General features: G+C 37.9%; 1 protein-coding gene across 1 annotated transcript in view; it reads left to right on the top strand.

Annotated features, from left to right (window-relative positions):
• The window catches only part of PTPRT (protein tyrosine phosphatase receptor type T), a 703,069-nt gene that overhangs the window by 226,628 nt on the left and 461,177 nt on the right, over window positions 1-15,264 (top strand). The gene's annotated exons all lie outside the window — the stretch shown is intronic.

The raw sequence follows: 15,264 nt of genomic DNA, 5'->3' as shown, positions 1-15,264 counted from the left end.
TCTCCCTCCTCCTCAGCAAAAGCAATCAAGAAGTGAACACTTCTAGCTGTGAATATTAGCACCTTCCTATTATCACCATTATCTGGGTAGTATCTGCATCAAAACTCAAGGGTGTATCCTAACAAAGAAGGGGAGATATAAAGGGAATAATATACCAGGGCTTGTATTTTGAGAATCCTGTGTCATTTTTAAAAAAATCATATTTTGCATGTTTAGAAGCACTATATAGGGTTAGCATAGCAATAGCACTTAGACTTATATACCACTTCATAGTGCTTTTACAGCCCTCTCTTAAGTGATTTGCAGAGTCAGAATATTGTCCCCAACAATCTGGGTCCTCATTTTACCCATCTTGGAAGGATGGATGGCTGAGTCAACCATGAGCCTGGTGAGATTTGAACTGCCAAACTGCAGCTACTGCAGTCAGCCTGCAGTACTGCACTCTAACCACCATGCCACCCCAGCTCTTATATATTCCCAGCTCTTATATATTATAGCATCCTGTCATTCTGCAGATCTTTTCAGCTGTTAGAGATGGCAGAAAACTCCTTGGGAAGGCAGGAATTTGTCTAGGTCATTGATTAACATCAGATTTTTAAGAATATGTCTTCCTTCAAGAATAATTTCTAAGTTGTTTCCAATAGACAAAACCTTTACTATTGTAAAAGTTCTGCCCTTACCCACAATATTAGAATCTGGTCTCTTTTGTTTGTTAAATTATGCAAAATTGTATGCAACTCAAATAGTTGCCATTAATTTCCCTTTCTGCATTCAAGAGATCTCATATTAGCTTCACACATAGACCAAATACTAGAGAATGGTTCTAGAATATAGGAGAGATAAAAGTGATTATTTCCTGATGGTGCGGTGGGGATGAAAAACCTTGGAAAAACCATCAGTGAGCTCTTGTAGCATTTTCTTGATTTTTTTTAAAGCCTTTTGACTAAAGAACACTTATCTTATAATAATACTGTCCTGTAGTTAGAAAATGTTAGAAATGAATGAATGCCTGTAGTTCCATAAGGGTTAAATTATAATATTATAAATTACTTAATGTTTTGCCTGGTGGGAAAAATAAATGCATTTTTGTTTGTCATAAAATGTACTTTTCCCCATTTTGAGAACTTTGGAAGAAACAAAATTGCTCAGTGAGTTTTACCTCAACCTACCAACCTTTTCAGGGTCCCCTTCTTTTCAATTAATGGATCCCCTTCTTTTCAATTAATGCGAATAGGAGAAACTGAGCATTTTCATTTTTTCCTATCTTTAAAATTCTTTGATCTTATTAAAGAAATATTAGAAATTTCTAATTCCACCTCCAAAATCTTCCTCTTCCCCTCTTCCTGAACCTGCAATGAAAATGACACAGGTTTCTTTCATTGAAATGGTTTCATACTAAAAACATTCCTAAACTTTTATATCTTAATTTAATAATGCATGGTCCTTCAACAGCTTCTTTCTACAATATAGTTTGAATTCTATTGTGATGGAATGTCTAACATAGCTTGAAAGTGCAAAGGAAGCAGCAAAATAAGAAATGGAATAAACAAACAAGATCATTCCAGAAGTGATTCCCAAGTTAAGAAGAGAAAGGAAGTGTGAAAAAGAAATTCAGAGTAGTTCTGTCTTAATTGCGCTAGGTATAACTTGTGAGAGAGAGTTTCCTTGCCAAGTGTTAAAAATTATATTACATTATCCTACTACTGTTAGCAATGAAGATCTTTCCAGAAATCTAAGTGGTTCTTGTTTCCAGAGTTTACCAGACTTGTGAAGCTTGACACCTATAAAGGAAAACATGGTTTTAATAAAATTATTATTTTTTCTTTGCAAAAAGAAAAAAGGAAACCAAAGCAAAAAGAAAAAATGAAAAAGAAGAAAGAATGAAAGGCAGGACATAATGTATATTTGATCAGCTGCTGTTCTGAGCCCACATGGAGCGTGAAGGCTACAAGACCAGCTTTGTAGTTTGTAGTTGATGCCTTTGTGATCATGGTTAATGAGTGCTGTTGGAAGACCTTTGAAACCTTTTGCTTCCAATTTTATTAATTAATGATCTGTTTCTAAACTGGCAAAAGATTTTTGGATTGAGCTGTAACTCCAAGCTAATTAGTACAATGTACACAGTGCTTTGGTTGGCCCTGCTGCTGTTTTGCACATCAGGTGAACTGCAGACATTTTGAAATTAGTAGTATGACTATTGGGGCTTAAATGATTCCATGGGAGACCAGACATGCCACAAACTTTTTTCAATGCTAGGTCTTACTTTATGGAACTGAAAAGAGCAATAAACAAGTATGCCTCCTTTTGCTTATAGATTGCCTTTCTTTCACTTTTGAGAAGTAAGCATATGCTATTCCAAAGTACATAAGATGATGGGAAAAGTCTTCCAGGGCTGATAATTAGTCAGGCAGGAAATATGAGCTTCCATTTAGTGTTTTTATTTTCAGTCCTATAATTATTAAACTGATCAAGTGTAATAATTATTTGTTTTACAGCATGTGGCTTTGTGTTCAATGAGTCAGACTTTCCATCTATTTTTTCTCACTACTGTCTTCTCTAACTGTTAATAGCCATCCTGATCTGAAGGTAAGGTATAAAGTGCTTAATCTCAATATTGCAGCAGAAAGCAGCTTTGATGATCTGAATTCTCTTCAAAGCATCAAGTTCTCAGCAAAAGGTGATGGAGAGTTATAATAATTAGATGAGTTTAAATTTCCTTTTAAAATATATTTCTCAGTAAATGTGTTTGCTTAAGTGAAATTATCTACATGTAGGGTATGAATTTCCATCTGTGATAAAAAATAGTATAGGAAAGAGATTGGCCTCAGTAAGAATAGGGTCCCAAGTATGGGATACAGAGCCACTTCCAAAAGTAGGGACTATTAACAATAACAAATCAATATTATACAATCCACCAGATCCAAGTAAACATAATTCAAGCAACATTTTATTACCTTTCTAGAATAATGATAAATAAAACAGATTGGTATATCTCCATGGGATTTGCAGTAATTTTTAATAACAAATAAAATCAGAATCACCATCACAAATATGAAATGTTTTGCATATGAAATGGTGCAGGGTTTCCTGCTTGAGCAGAAGGTTGGACTATAAGACCTCCAAGGTCCCTTCTAACTCTATTATTCTTATTCTTATTATTCTAATATTATTAAATATGGATGCAAATAAGAAGAAACTTAGGAAACACTACTAGTATGAAACAATTTATGACTCTGAAAATAAATAATTTGAATGAGATACAGGTAATTCTCAACTTACAACCAAAATGGAGCCTACCAATTAGAATCATGTTATGATGTCGTAAAGAGAGCCACCCACATGATCTTTGTTGTGGTGCAGTCATTAAGTAAGCCAATTGTTTGCTATGGTCCAATTTTGCTTCAAACCAAAAGTAAATGCCAGGTTTCAGCAAAAAATGTCATAAAATGTGGTCACATGACTGCAGGAGAGTATCCCCTCCCCATGACCATTGGAACTAGGTTGTAAGTACCCTGGGGAAGTCTGTCATGAATTTGAACATTCACTAAGTGAGAGTTGAAGACTCTCTGCATATTGAGGTATGACCTGATCTACAATTGTTTGTAAAACCTGGGGAACCAACACATCTGAAGATGTTTATTTGCAAGTGTCATAATTCCTCTTCATTCACCATACTGTCTTTACTAACACATCTCAGCTGCCTTTCCAAATAACATTTTCTGCCTTTATGTTTAGCTAATAGATCTTGGATTTTTCTTTGGGGGGTGATAAAGATACATCCAAATGTTTATGGTTCATCTTATTCTTTCCATTTTAAAATGGATATAAAACATGTTTGTTTCATGCTGTGACCTATACAAAAATATTACAATAGTGACAGCCAATCAGAATTACAGTATGAACCATATTTTTTCAGGAAGTATAATTTAGAGGAAAGCACCTTAAAAGCTTATTTTAATTGGATTTTTATCCCAGGTGGTGTCATGTTCATTTAGCAAAAATAAGCCGTCAAAGGGTGAGGAAAGAAAAGAGGCTCCAGATTTCATGCACAGCTGCAAAAAATATATATATACTACTTTATTAATTGCCTTTTTGTCAATTTCTGACAGTTTGTGTCACTTATCATTGAACACAATGTGTCTCAAGGTAATAACAATCAAGTTAAGAGAAAATACTACAATAGATTCTTTAGATAAAACCCAGGATTTTCTAATGCTGACAAGAAGCAAGGAAGGAAGGAAGGAAGGAAGGAAGGAAGGAAGGAAGGAAGGAAGGAAGGAAGGAAGGAAGGAAGGAAGGAAGGAAGGCTGGCTTATAGCATTTGTTTGGAATATAATGAAACATTTTATTCTTACTGCTATGAAATTTTTTTTTAAAAGATTAAAGGAGATGAAGAAAAGAAACAAAAATCCATTCTAAGGTTTCATTTACACTGAAAATGGTATTGTAGCCACATAGGAAAACAATACAAACTGAGAAACAGACAACTACTATTGCAAAAACTTGACTTACTTGTCCCATGATATTGCTACTTCATTCCAACAGGTTTAAGAGGTTGAGAAATCTACTAGAGTTTGTACTTTTTCTAACAATGTGATCTATCATCTATCATCTGCCTGCCCCCCCCTCATCTCTAATCTATCTAATCTGCCACCTTTATTATTTTTAGAAGTAACTCAAGGTAGTAAACATATCTAACACTCCTTTTCCCTTCTATTTTCCCACAACAACTGGGCTGAGAGAGAGTGGCCCAAAGTCACCCAGCTGGCTTTCATATCTAATGGGGAACTGGTACTCAGAATCTGTTGGTTTCTGCCTGATCTCTTAACTACTAGAACAAACTAAATCTGTGTTTCTACATCTATGTGCACAACAGCAATATTTGCATTAGATGAATACCATATACCAGTGATGGCGAACCTATGGCACGCGTGCCACATGTGGCACGCGGAGCCATTTGTCAGGGCATGCGAGGCACTGCCCTGTCAGCTGGCCAGCGCGCATGCGTGCGCTGGCCAGCTGAGTTCACCTTTTTAAAAGCTATTTTTCGCCTTCCCCAGGCTCCAGAGGCTTTATAGGAGCCTGGGGAGGGCGAAAAGAGCCTCCCCCGCTCCCCCTGGAGGCTTCAGGCACCGTCCGGAGGCTTCCCTGAAGCCTTCGGAATGCTTGAAACCACCCTCCGAGCTCGGAGGGTCGTTTTAAGCGTTCCAAAGGCTTTAGGGACCGTCCGGAGGCTTCCCTGATGCCTTCGGAGCACTTAAAATGACCCTCTGAGCAACCCGGAAGTCACTTGAAGCCTCCGGAGGGCCTCCAGGGCTCTTTTCGCCCTCCCCAGGCTCCTATAAAGCCTCTGGAGCCTGGGGATGGGGAAAAGCATGTAAAAATGGGGGGCGTTGTGCGCGCATGCGTACTGGGGGATCACGCGTTGCATTATGGGTGCGGCACGCCCGCACACGATCCCCCCGTGCTCCCCCCACTTGTGGCACGCGAGCCAAAAAAGGTTCGCCATCGCTGCCATATACCACACATATAACACCACACCACATTACACAATACTGGCAAAGCTTTCCCTGTCTATTATTTATTTATTATTTATTATTTATTATTTATTTATTTTTATGTGCTTCTAGACCGCCCCCTCTCCCAGAAGGGACTCGGGGCGGTGTACAGTCCATAGAGGATATCACAAAATACAATAAAAAATTAAATATGTACAGTTTGGAGGAGGTTAAAATGCAATTAAAAGAACTGTACAAAGCTAAATAAATATAATTTTTTTAAAATCCCTAAAACAGACACAACAGATTAAAAAACCCTAAGATAACCAGATAATAATACATTTGCCAGGAGGGACAGTTGTAATTATGCCAGGCCTGCTAATCGGAACAGGTGAGTCTTCAATTTTTGCCGGAAGGAGCGGAGGTCAGAAGTGGTTCTAATATCGGGGGGGGAGGTCATTCCAGAGGATTGGGCCCATCACAGAGAAGGCCCTACTCCTTGGTGTCGCCCGTTGGCATTGCATAGTGGACGGCACCAGGAGAAGTCCCTCCCTGTGTGAGCGAATTGGCCGCAGGGATGTATGTGGGAGGATGCTAGTCATGTCCAACTCTAATGGTGGTGCTCATCTTCGTTTCTTGGCTGAGGGAGTCAGTGTTGTCCGAAGACATTTTCCATGGTCATGAGGCCAGCTTGATTTTATGCCACAGAATGCCATTACCTTCCCACCCAAGTGATACCTATTAACTTACTCAAATTTGCAGGCTTTCTAACTGCTAGGGCAGGACAGCGCTTGGGCCTCAAACCCAAGCTGTCAGCTTTCCAGCTGCCAAGCTCAGTGGCTTGAACCTCTGAGCCATTGTTCTAAATATATATCACATTTTGTTACCAGGTTTAAAAATAGGTATGGGCATCTAGATTTTATTTTAACTTGAAATAAATTTCTAGGGTGTATCTGGTGAATGTAACTCTAATATCTCAATATTCAGCTGAGGTATTGCACTATATTGTCAAAAGTATTCGTATTTTCAAAGCAATTTGATGTTCATTACAGTGAATTTTGCATGCTTTCCTTCTCCATGGTAAAAATGAGTGCATATTCTGGTCTGTTGAATTATTGTAAATATCATTTGATGTTTTATCATAATCTCTAAAATTGTCACATTACAAACAATTTAATAAACAGAATGTGAGTAAAATATGTTATAATCATGCTGCTTAATAATAATCATGTATTGTTTAAGTCAGTTTTGGACTTAGCCAAGTGTTTTGTCAGTTCATCTTCTCTGGACCTAGTTGTTAAATAATTCCTTTCAAATTATTATGGGAGCTGCAGAATTATTATCTTAGGTTTCTTGTTTTATATAGTCTTTAATTCATTTAAATATATTAATTAAATTCATTTAATTAACATTGAACAAGCTGCAAGCATATGTAAACCGTTGCTCTCCAAAGAATTCCCTCTCTGATATATGCCATTAAGAATGTCAGATGATTTAAAGAGTTTTTCTTACCTTTTAGAATCCTAAAACATTTTAAACTGGTTTGCTATATTGAATATATGAATTGTAAGCTATTGTTCATGGCTATTTCTCAAAGAATTCTGATATCACATATGATCTTAATATTTAGCCTTTAGCATTTTGGTCACAATGGCACATAAGTTAGCCAGTATCATTTTGCCCTATACCAGTGATGGCAAACCTTTTCGACACCAAGTGCCCAAACCAGAATGCACGTGAATGTGTACCAGCCAGCTAGTCTTCGTGGGTGCTGGAGCACCAAAAAACAGCCAAAGAACAGGCCATTTTTGGCTCTTTTTTGGGCTGTTTTCAGGCTGTTTTCCAGGTTGTTTTGGGGCCAAAAATGGACCAGAAAACAGCCTGGTTTTGGGGGCATTTTCCAGCAACCCCATGCCCACAAAGACCAGCTGGTTGGTGCGTCAAAAACCAGAAGAGCAGCTGGCGATGGCGTGTGTGCCCACAGAGAGGGCTCTGCGTGCCACTTCTGGCATGCGTGCCATAGGTCCGCCATCATGGCCCTATACAAAGCTGATTCTAAGTTACTGTAAGAGTATTTAGCAGTGGTGGGCTTCAATTTTTTTTAGAACCTTTTCTGTAGGTATGGCCTGCTTTGTGGGAGTGGCTTGCTGGCCATGTGACCAGGCGGGTGTGGCTTGGCAGTCATGTGACTGGGTGGATGTGGTCAACTTGTACAATGTGGTGAAACTCACTTAATAACATTCTTGCTTAGCAACCAAAATGTTGGCTGAGAAACTCTGGCATTTGAAGCACGCAAGTCTTAAAGCTGTCAAGTTACAAGACCCTTGCACCCCTAACCATTTAGAAAAAAAACTCAGGGGTGTTCAAACTTGATAGCTTTAAGACTTGTGTACTTCAACTCCCAGAATTCCTCCTCCAGTCATGTTGGCTCAGGAACTCTGGCATTGAAGTGTGCAAGTCTTAAAGCTGTCAAGTTACAAGACCCTTGCACCCCTAACCCTTTATTAAAAAACCCCAGGGGTGTTCAAACTTGACAGCTTTAAGACTTGTGGACTTCAACTCCCAGAATTCCTCCCCTCGCTCTTCATCTTGATGATGTGCGGATGGGCGGGAGGAGGGAGCTGGAACCGGTTCTAAACGGCACTGTAGATTTGTGGAACTTCTTCTATAGAAGAGGTTAGAACTGGCATGAACCCACCCTGGTATTTAGTGACATGTGAACATGGAGGTGCCAATTATGTAGCAGAGCCACCTTCTGAGGTCTAAAACACAGTTACTTCAAAGCTATTTTTTAATCATGGAATTTTTCAGACCTGAATCAGGATTGAGTAAATAATGGAAAAATATTCCAAGGACAGCAATCTGAGCTTACTATTCAGAGGACTAATCTCATTTGTACTTTGATTTGGTAACTCAAATGCTCGGGATTTAGTGCTGTTGAATAGATGTATTTCACTCCATAAAGTTTTGATTTGTGCCTGAAGAATAGTGGAAGTCAGTTTCCTAGAACAACATGATCCATGTTTTTCTCTATGGACAACAATGCCATGACACCATGTTTCTCTGGATTTCTTCCTTGCTAATGTGAATGTTTGAGATAGGGAGACCTTCACTTATAGAATCCTTTATGATTCTCTTCAGGCCATGCAACCCTCTGCAACTGAAATGTAAAACAAGAATCAGCACTGTAGCTTTGCTTCCTCTAAAGTAGAGTTGAAACATTTTCTTTTTAGGAAATTGATGCAATATAGGATTCAGATTAAACGCCCACTCTGGACTAAATATTTGGTTTAGAGTCAGTTCTTGTTAAATTGATCATTGTACTTGAAGTCAAGTGAATGTTCCCTTTCCATTCCCTTTTAAGACCCCTTCTGAATGTGTGGAAGCTGGAAGAAGATAGTAGCAATAGCACTTAAACTTATATGCCACTTCACAGTGCTTTTCAGCCCTTTATAAGTGGTTTACAGAGTTAGCCTATTGCTCCAACAATCTGGGTCCTCATTTTACCCACCTCGGAAGGATGGAAGGCTTGAGTCAACCTTGAGCCTGGTGAGATTTGAACTGCCTGCAGTACTGCACGCTAACCACCGCGTCACTGAATAGTGTTGGTGAGGCTGCAAGTCAGTGGTGGGTTGCAGGTGGTACCCCCCAGTACAGGCATACCGGAGCCTGCCTGGAACACCAGATACCATTCCGGTACTGTGCTCCGGAGGGACCACCTGCCCGCCTGAGCTCCTTACCTGTGCTTTATGCCTTTGGCACTTCCGCACATGCGCATGGCACATATGGCGCCTGCGCAATGCTCCACCGAGCAGCTGGAGCGTCGCGGAGGCTTACGGAAGCATTGCAGGCAAGTACGACGCATGAGCGCACCACGCATGTTCATGTGGGTAACGCCAGGGCCGTTCCAACCATACCGGTTGGAACAGAATCTGGAACCCACCACTGCTGCAAGTGCACTTTCACTTTATCTCCATAATTGTATTCACCATATATTCAATGAACAGCCCTGGCCCTCTAAATGTCCGTTTTATTTATCTGCTGGGAGAGAAACCCTGGTTTGATCTAAATATGTCTACATTTTTTCAAGTGAATCTGATTTGCTTCTGGATTTAAGATTTTCTTGAATCCAGGACATACCTCTATATTAAATCCTAATTAGCACCATTAGCACTAATTACACCATATAATGTATATAGTGTGTGTGTGTGTGTGTGTGTGTGTGTGTGTAGGTATGGGTGAATATTTCAGTTCTTAGAAAACCACATAGATATTTTCTCGATGATGTCCTGTTCCAAGTCTGATCTTTCAGCATTTCCAACAATGCACTCCTCACTGTTGTAACTGAGTCTATTTACCTTACTACTAGTCACCCTCAGTTCTTAACAGGGAAAATAACAAAGAGTAGCAAAATTAATTAATACTGAATAGGTTTGAATGAATAAATGATTTTTACTATTTGCTTCATTCCAGTCTGGATTGGACTTGCTGTTACATCATCAGTAGAATTGGCAACTAAAAGAAATCAAAGCTTTTATAGATATAAGCCTCTCACTTCTATGTATAATACTTATAAATATAGAGGACAATAGTAAAGATATGGAGAAAAATGAAACATCTGTATGGGCTCTTCGAGTTATGTTTAGTGATACATACGTGACATTGCATCTGCTGTGATTCAAGTTCCCACTTTCCTTCAAAAAACCTGAAGACAAGCTGAGTAAGAATACAAACTACAATGTATTTTCTCTTTATACAGTCTTATATCTATTACAAACTTTGAGGAAATTATTGTAGTAAAACCTGAAACATATTTTTCTTCTCTTATGCCACATCAGGGAAGAATATAGATTCAAAAACAAATAAATCCATAACATTCTCTACCTCCACATATTCTATATACTTATTATTGAACCCTGCTGCGCAAATGGTAGTGGACTAAAGAATTGAATGCTGCTTCTTTTGTGATTACTGGATGCAATGGAAACTGAATCCTCGGTCCTATTTTGCAACCCCACCAATGGATTGTCTTTACTAAAATACTTTAAGTATTTGCATCATTTTAACTACCAGCCCGAGCTTTTGACTGCCAAACGCAGCATGTGGTTTAGCCATTTACATGTATAGCTTCTCTTTTCACACCTCTTTCTCTTCCTCTGTTTCTGTCTCTCTCTGTCTCTCTTTCACATACACAAATGTGGAGAATCCCTCCTAACTGAGCAGACAGGAGTCTTTTATGCTAAGATGTGGAAAATGCTTTCTTAGAACTTTAAATTTAAAATTATCTTGGCTTAGAAATATAATATATGTGAAGGCTGTAAGTTCTAACTGTCAATGGCTTTGATCTCTCTTTCCTTCCAACAGGAGAACATTTTCTCCAGCAACATCTAAAGATACTGGGTACTTTTTCATTTCTACAGTTCCCAACGTTTAAATGAATTTAATTTTAAGATTCTAGAAAAGGAAAATGGGCTACTCTTTACAGCAATTTAAATGTTATTAACCAGCTGTTTGGTAAAAGAATTCTGTATTTCAGTAAGAGAAAAAAAATATTGCTGTGTTCTGATGAAGATAGTAACAACCAGATGCCCTGGAATGTTCACAATCTTGCAACTGTTCTACAATTTTGAGATGATATTAATACCATTTGTAAGCAGTATAGATTTAGTATTGGCCACAATTGAATAGTTTAGTAGATTGCTTGCCATTGCTCTCTCATTGAGCAACTCCAAGGATACTTGGCTTTTAAAAGCCCTTTGCATCTGGACCCCACTGTTCATGCATCTCTATTTCTAACTTTCTTGAAGCATAATAATAATAATAATAATAATAATAATAATAATAATAATAATAATAATAATAATAATAATAATAATAATAATAATAATAATACTTTAATTTATAGACCGCACCCTTTCCTAAACAGGACTCAGGGCGGTGTACAGTCATATTAAAAACAATGTGGATGGTTGTAGATATCACAGTTGCCATTCAATATCTGTCTGTCTGTCTATGTGTATGTTCCAACATAAATCTGGAATGCCTTGAACAATTTCAACCAAATTTGTTATACAGATGGCTTACTCTTTGGAGAAAAATACTGTGGGGATAAGACACCCCGAACACCCCTCAGGGTGTGTTCTGTTAAGATACAGCCTCTTGTGCCGTACATCCATACTGGCTTCTACTGTACAGCATAGTGAAGTTGCCATGATAACAGCTTCACAATACTCTGCAAGAGGGCTCCCTCTGATAAGGGGGAAAATCCAATAATAGATATTACATTTGGTCCGGACATTTCCCCCTATAAATAAATACCTGGGGCAATGCCGTGTTATCGGCTAGTTATATATAAAGATGGCACTTTGAGAAACAACATTCATGAAATTCAACAGATACATTTTTCTAAGCAGTAGCAGGTTCAAACGAAGACTGCAAGAAGGTGATAATCCAAATTACTGTGGTTGTTTAATTCAGGCTGAGAAAAACAAAACAAAAGAAATAAATCACAATGTCTTTGCCTGGACCTGAAAGGGAAGGAGCAAGAACCAGGCCATTCTGGGTGAAGGCATGTAATGGAATAAGTTGATAGCATCAAACAAAGTCCCAGAACAAACAGGGAGTTCTATTTTCAATACTTGTACAGTAAGAAAGATTAATAGGGGGCGGAGGGTGAAACTGCTGCCTTCCAGCACAATGCTGAAAGGCATTACAAAAACCCATTACAAAAAGCAAATACTTCTGGAATTAATGAAACTGGCAACACTAAATTAGAGATACCATTCTAGCTCCATATTAAAGGACTAGGGAGGTCATGTTTCTTAGGAAACAATTTTCCTGTAATAGAAACTATGTAATAAAAGTAGAGTTGTTGCAAAAATATGAACAGATTTGTCTCTAGTTTTCTACAAGTAAACTTTGAGCCAATCTACAACTTGTTTTGAACTGCCATTGCTTCCTAAGGATGATTCAGAAGCATTGTTTATAGTAGTATGCACAATACAAGGCCTTTTTTAAAAAATAAATTGGGTGTTGCCCAAGTCACTTTTCTATTTAGCATAGTTTTACTGCCTCATTTCTTAGAATTTCCAACCACTGATATTATAATGGATCAGATAAAAAGAGTATTGCCTGAGGCAGTTGCATGTTGACAGTGAACTATAGATAATGAACTGCAAGAGTTGTCATATAATCAGTGAAGAACAATAAACCACTAAAGAAATAAAAGACAGAGCAGAGCAGGAGAACTTGCAGAAAAGGTAGGGCCAAGCACCCTGTCATGTAGTGATGGAATAAGAAAGATGATGTGAGAAGCTTTCAATAAAGTTTCTCTGTTAGCAGGCTTCTTCTTGAAAAGTATCCACATTTTCCAGAGGGACCACTTTTTCCAAGAGTCTCTATTTGTTCAATTTGATCTAGCAGATTGGGCATGCTGGAAGAAACTGTCAGCAAAGAATGTTGGCTGGCGGGGTGTAGAAGAGAGGCTTTTTCCACAGTAGCCCCCTACTCTGTGGTATCTTCTGCCCTTGAAGATTAGAGCCTGTCATAAGACTTTAAAACCCGGCTATGAATCCAAGCCTGGAGCTTTGAAATGTTGGGCTTCCCGTCGGTTCTTGGTTTACTGTTAACTGGTTAATTATCTTGCTATTGTATATAGTCATTTTGAATGTTTTTTATTGTTTAAATACATTTTTATTGTTTTGATTGGTTTTATAGTTGTAGAACTGTAAGCTTCCCAAAGTCACTGGTTGAGATGGGCAGCTGTAGAAAATGAATGAATGAATGAATGAATGAATGAATGAATGAATGAATGAATGAATGAATGAATGAATGAATGAATGGACAAATGAACAAACTTAACAGGCAGCCTTGGATCCAACTTGGTTTGGAATTTCTGGTGAGCTTGCTTGATGATTCCAATGCTATCTCTTGAACAAAAGCTCTGATGAACTAGTTCAATTTCCCTTTAAAATGTCTCATCTATAGCCTATCATGTTTTTTAAAATAAAGTTTCATTAGACATAAAGTCAGATAGCATATATTGCAATCCTGGAGTTGCATCCTCTCTTCACCCTTCACATAGCCCAAAGACAGATGGTGTATTTTATTTTATTCTGAGTCAATTTAATATGTTTATGCATGGTCTGGAATTTAACATGTCTACATTGCTCATAATATAGATTTCTACCTACCTTATGGTTGAGGATTCTGCCCAGTCTAGCTGGAATTAATTCAGGTTTGCAAGTTCCATATGTGCACTTGGAATCATTGAACAATCTAAGGGGCATCGCACACAGAGAATTTTGCAATAGTAAAATAAATATCTTCCTCAGGTTCATTGTTTTCCTCTTCATTATATCTAATTAGAACTATTTGCTTGTTATATGTAAAAAGTAGATACTTAAAATTCTTATAAATGTTCAGGATACTTTGTTTTCCTCTAATGTGCATGAAAATATGGATTTGGAAAGCATTATACAGTACAGTGTTTGGTTACCAAGTTTTTGCATCCTTGTCATCCAGATGGTATAAGCAACACCTTATTTATTTGGAGTAGCAATTGCTATAAAATGTTCTATTTGTATCAGACAGAAAGCTTAGCCCTAATGGAAATCGTAGCCATTTTAGCTCCCATTTCTGTTTAAATGCAAGATGAAATGCAAGTGCCACTCAAATTGCTTACAATATTTTGTAAAGGTTAATTTGCTTAAAAGGTTTTCTCTATTTAATATACTGATTCGGCTTGTATGCTTGAAAAAGAGAATGTTTTAGTGAGTAGCTGCTGATGACAACACTAGGTAGAGGATGCTTCAGTTTATTTGTGTAGAGAGGAAGGATAGCAGTTCAATTCTACATCATAGGAACAGACAATATTTTTAGTTGGGAGCTGCCCTTTTAGTTTATTTACCTCAGAGAGTTGCAGGGATAACATATGTCATCCAAAGAAAGTACAGGGAAAACTTTTTTGACCTGATGGAATGTTTGCTTTTAAGGGGAGAAAAAGTGGTAAATGCAAAATAAACTTTCTAAACCTTCTGAAGTCTTATTGAAATTAGCAGTATGAAAATACTTATGATAAAACAATGAAATTGCCTGCCTGCTTGCCTTCTTTCTTTCTTTCTTTCTTTCTTTCTTTCCTTCCTTCCTTCCTTCCTTCCTTCCTTCCTTCCTTCCTTCCTTCCTTCTGCTAAAAGAAGAATGCTTGATCATTATAATCAATCAGACACAGAAGTAGGCCCTTCCTTCCACCATTGTTTCTTCCTAATAATTGATAGCATTTTGTTGTTGTTTGTTAGTTGCAAAGTCATGTCCGACCTGTCACGACCCCATGGACAACGTTCCTCCAGGCCTTCCTGTCCTCTACCATCCTCTGGAGTCCATTTAATTGATAGCATAACCACCATGAATTATACCTTTTGCAGTTGTGGCAAAGGTTAATCTCAGGAATGTACTTCGAAGTGGTCTGTGTCCTTTTCTATATACTTGTAATTTATATGGGACTGCTCTTGAAAACCATTAAGAAGCTTGAGTTTGAGCAGACTGCTGAAATAGTACTGTGGTTGCTTGAGATCATTACAATATCAGCTACTTGTGTTGCTGGCTCATTTCCGAATCTAATTTAATATATTAGTTACTACTTTTAAAATAAGAAGCATTGCTAGCATTGTTGTCCAGCCCAAGTCCAGAGCTGAAACAGTAAGATTCAATCAAATTCATTCCTTTGTTTGCTTGCACTTAATAGATAGAATCTTGCCAAACTAAAACT

Source organism: Natrix helvetica, assembly GCF_964273705.1.
Source record: "Natrix helvetica genome assembly, chromosome: 3".
NCBI classification, from domain to species: Eukaryota; Metazoa; Chordata; class Lepidosauria; order Squamata; family Natricidae; genus Natrix; species Natrix helvetica.
Note: the sequence above shows the minus strand (reverse complement) of the source record. Positions and strands in the feature narration are given on the sequence as shown.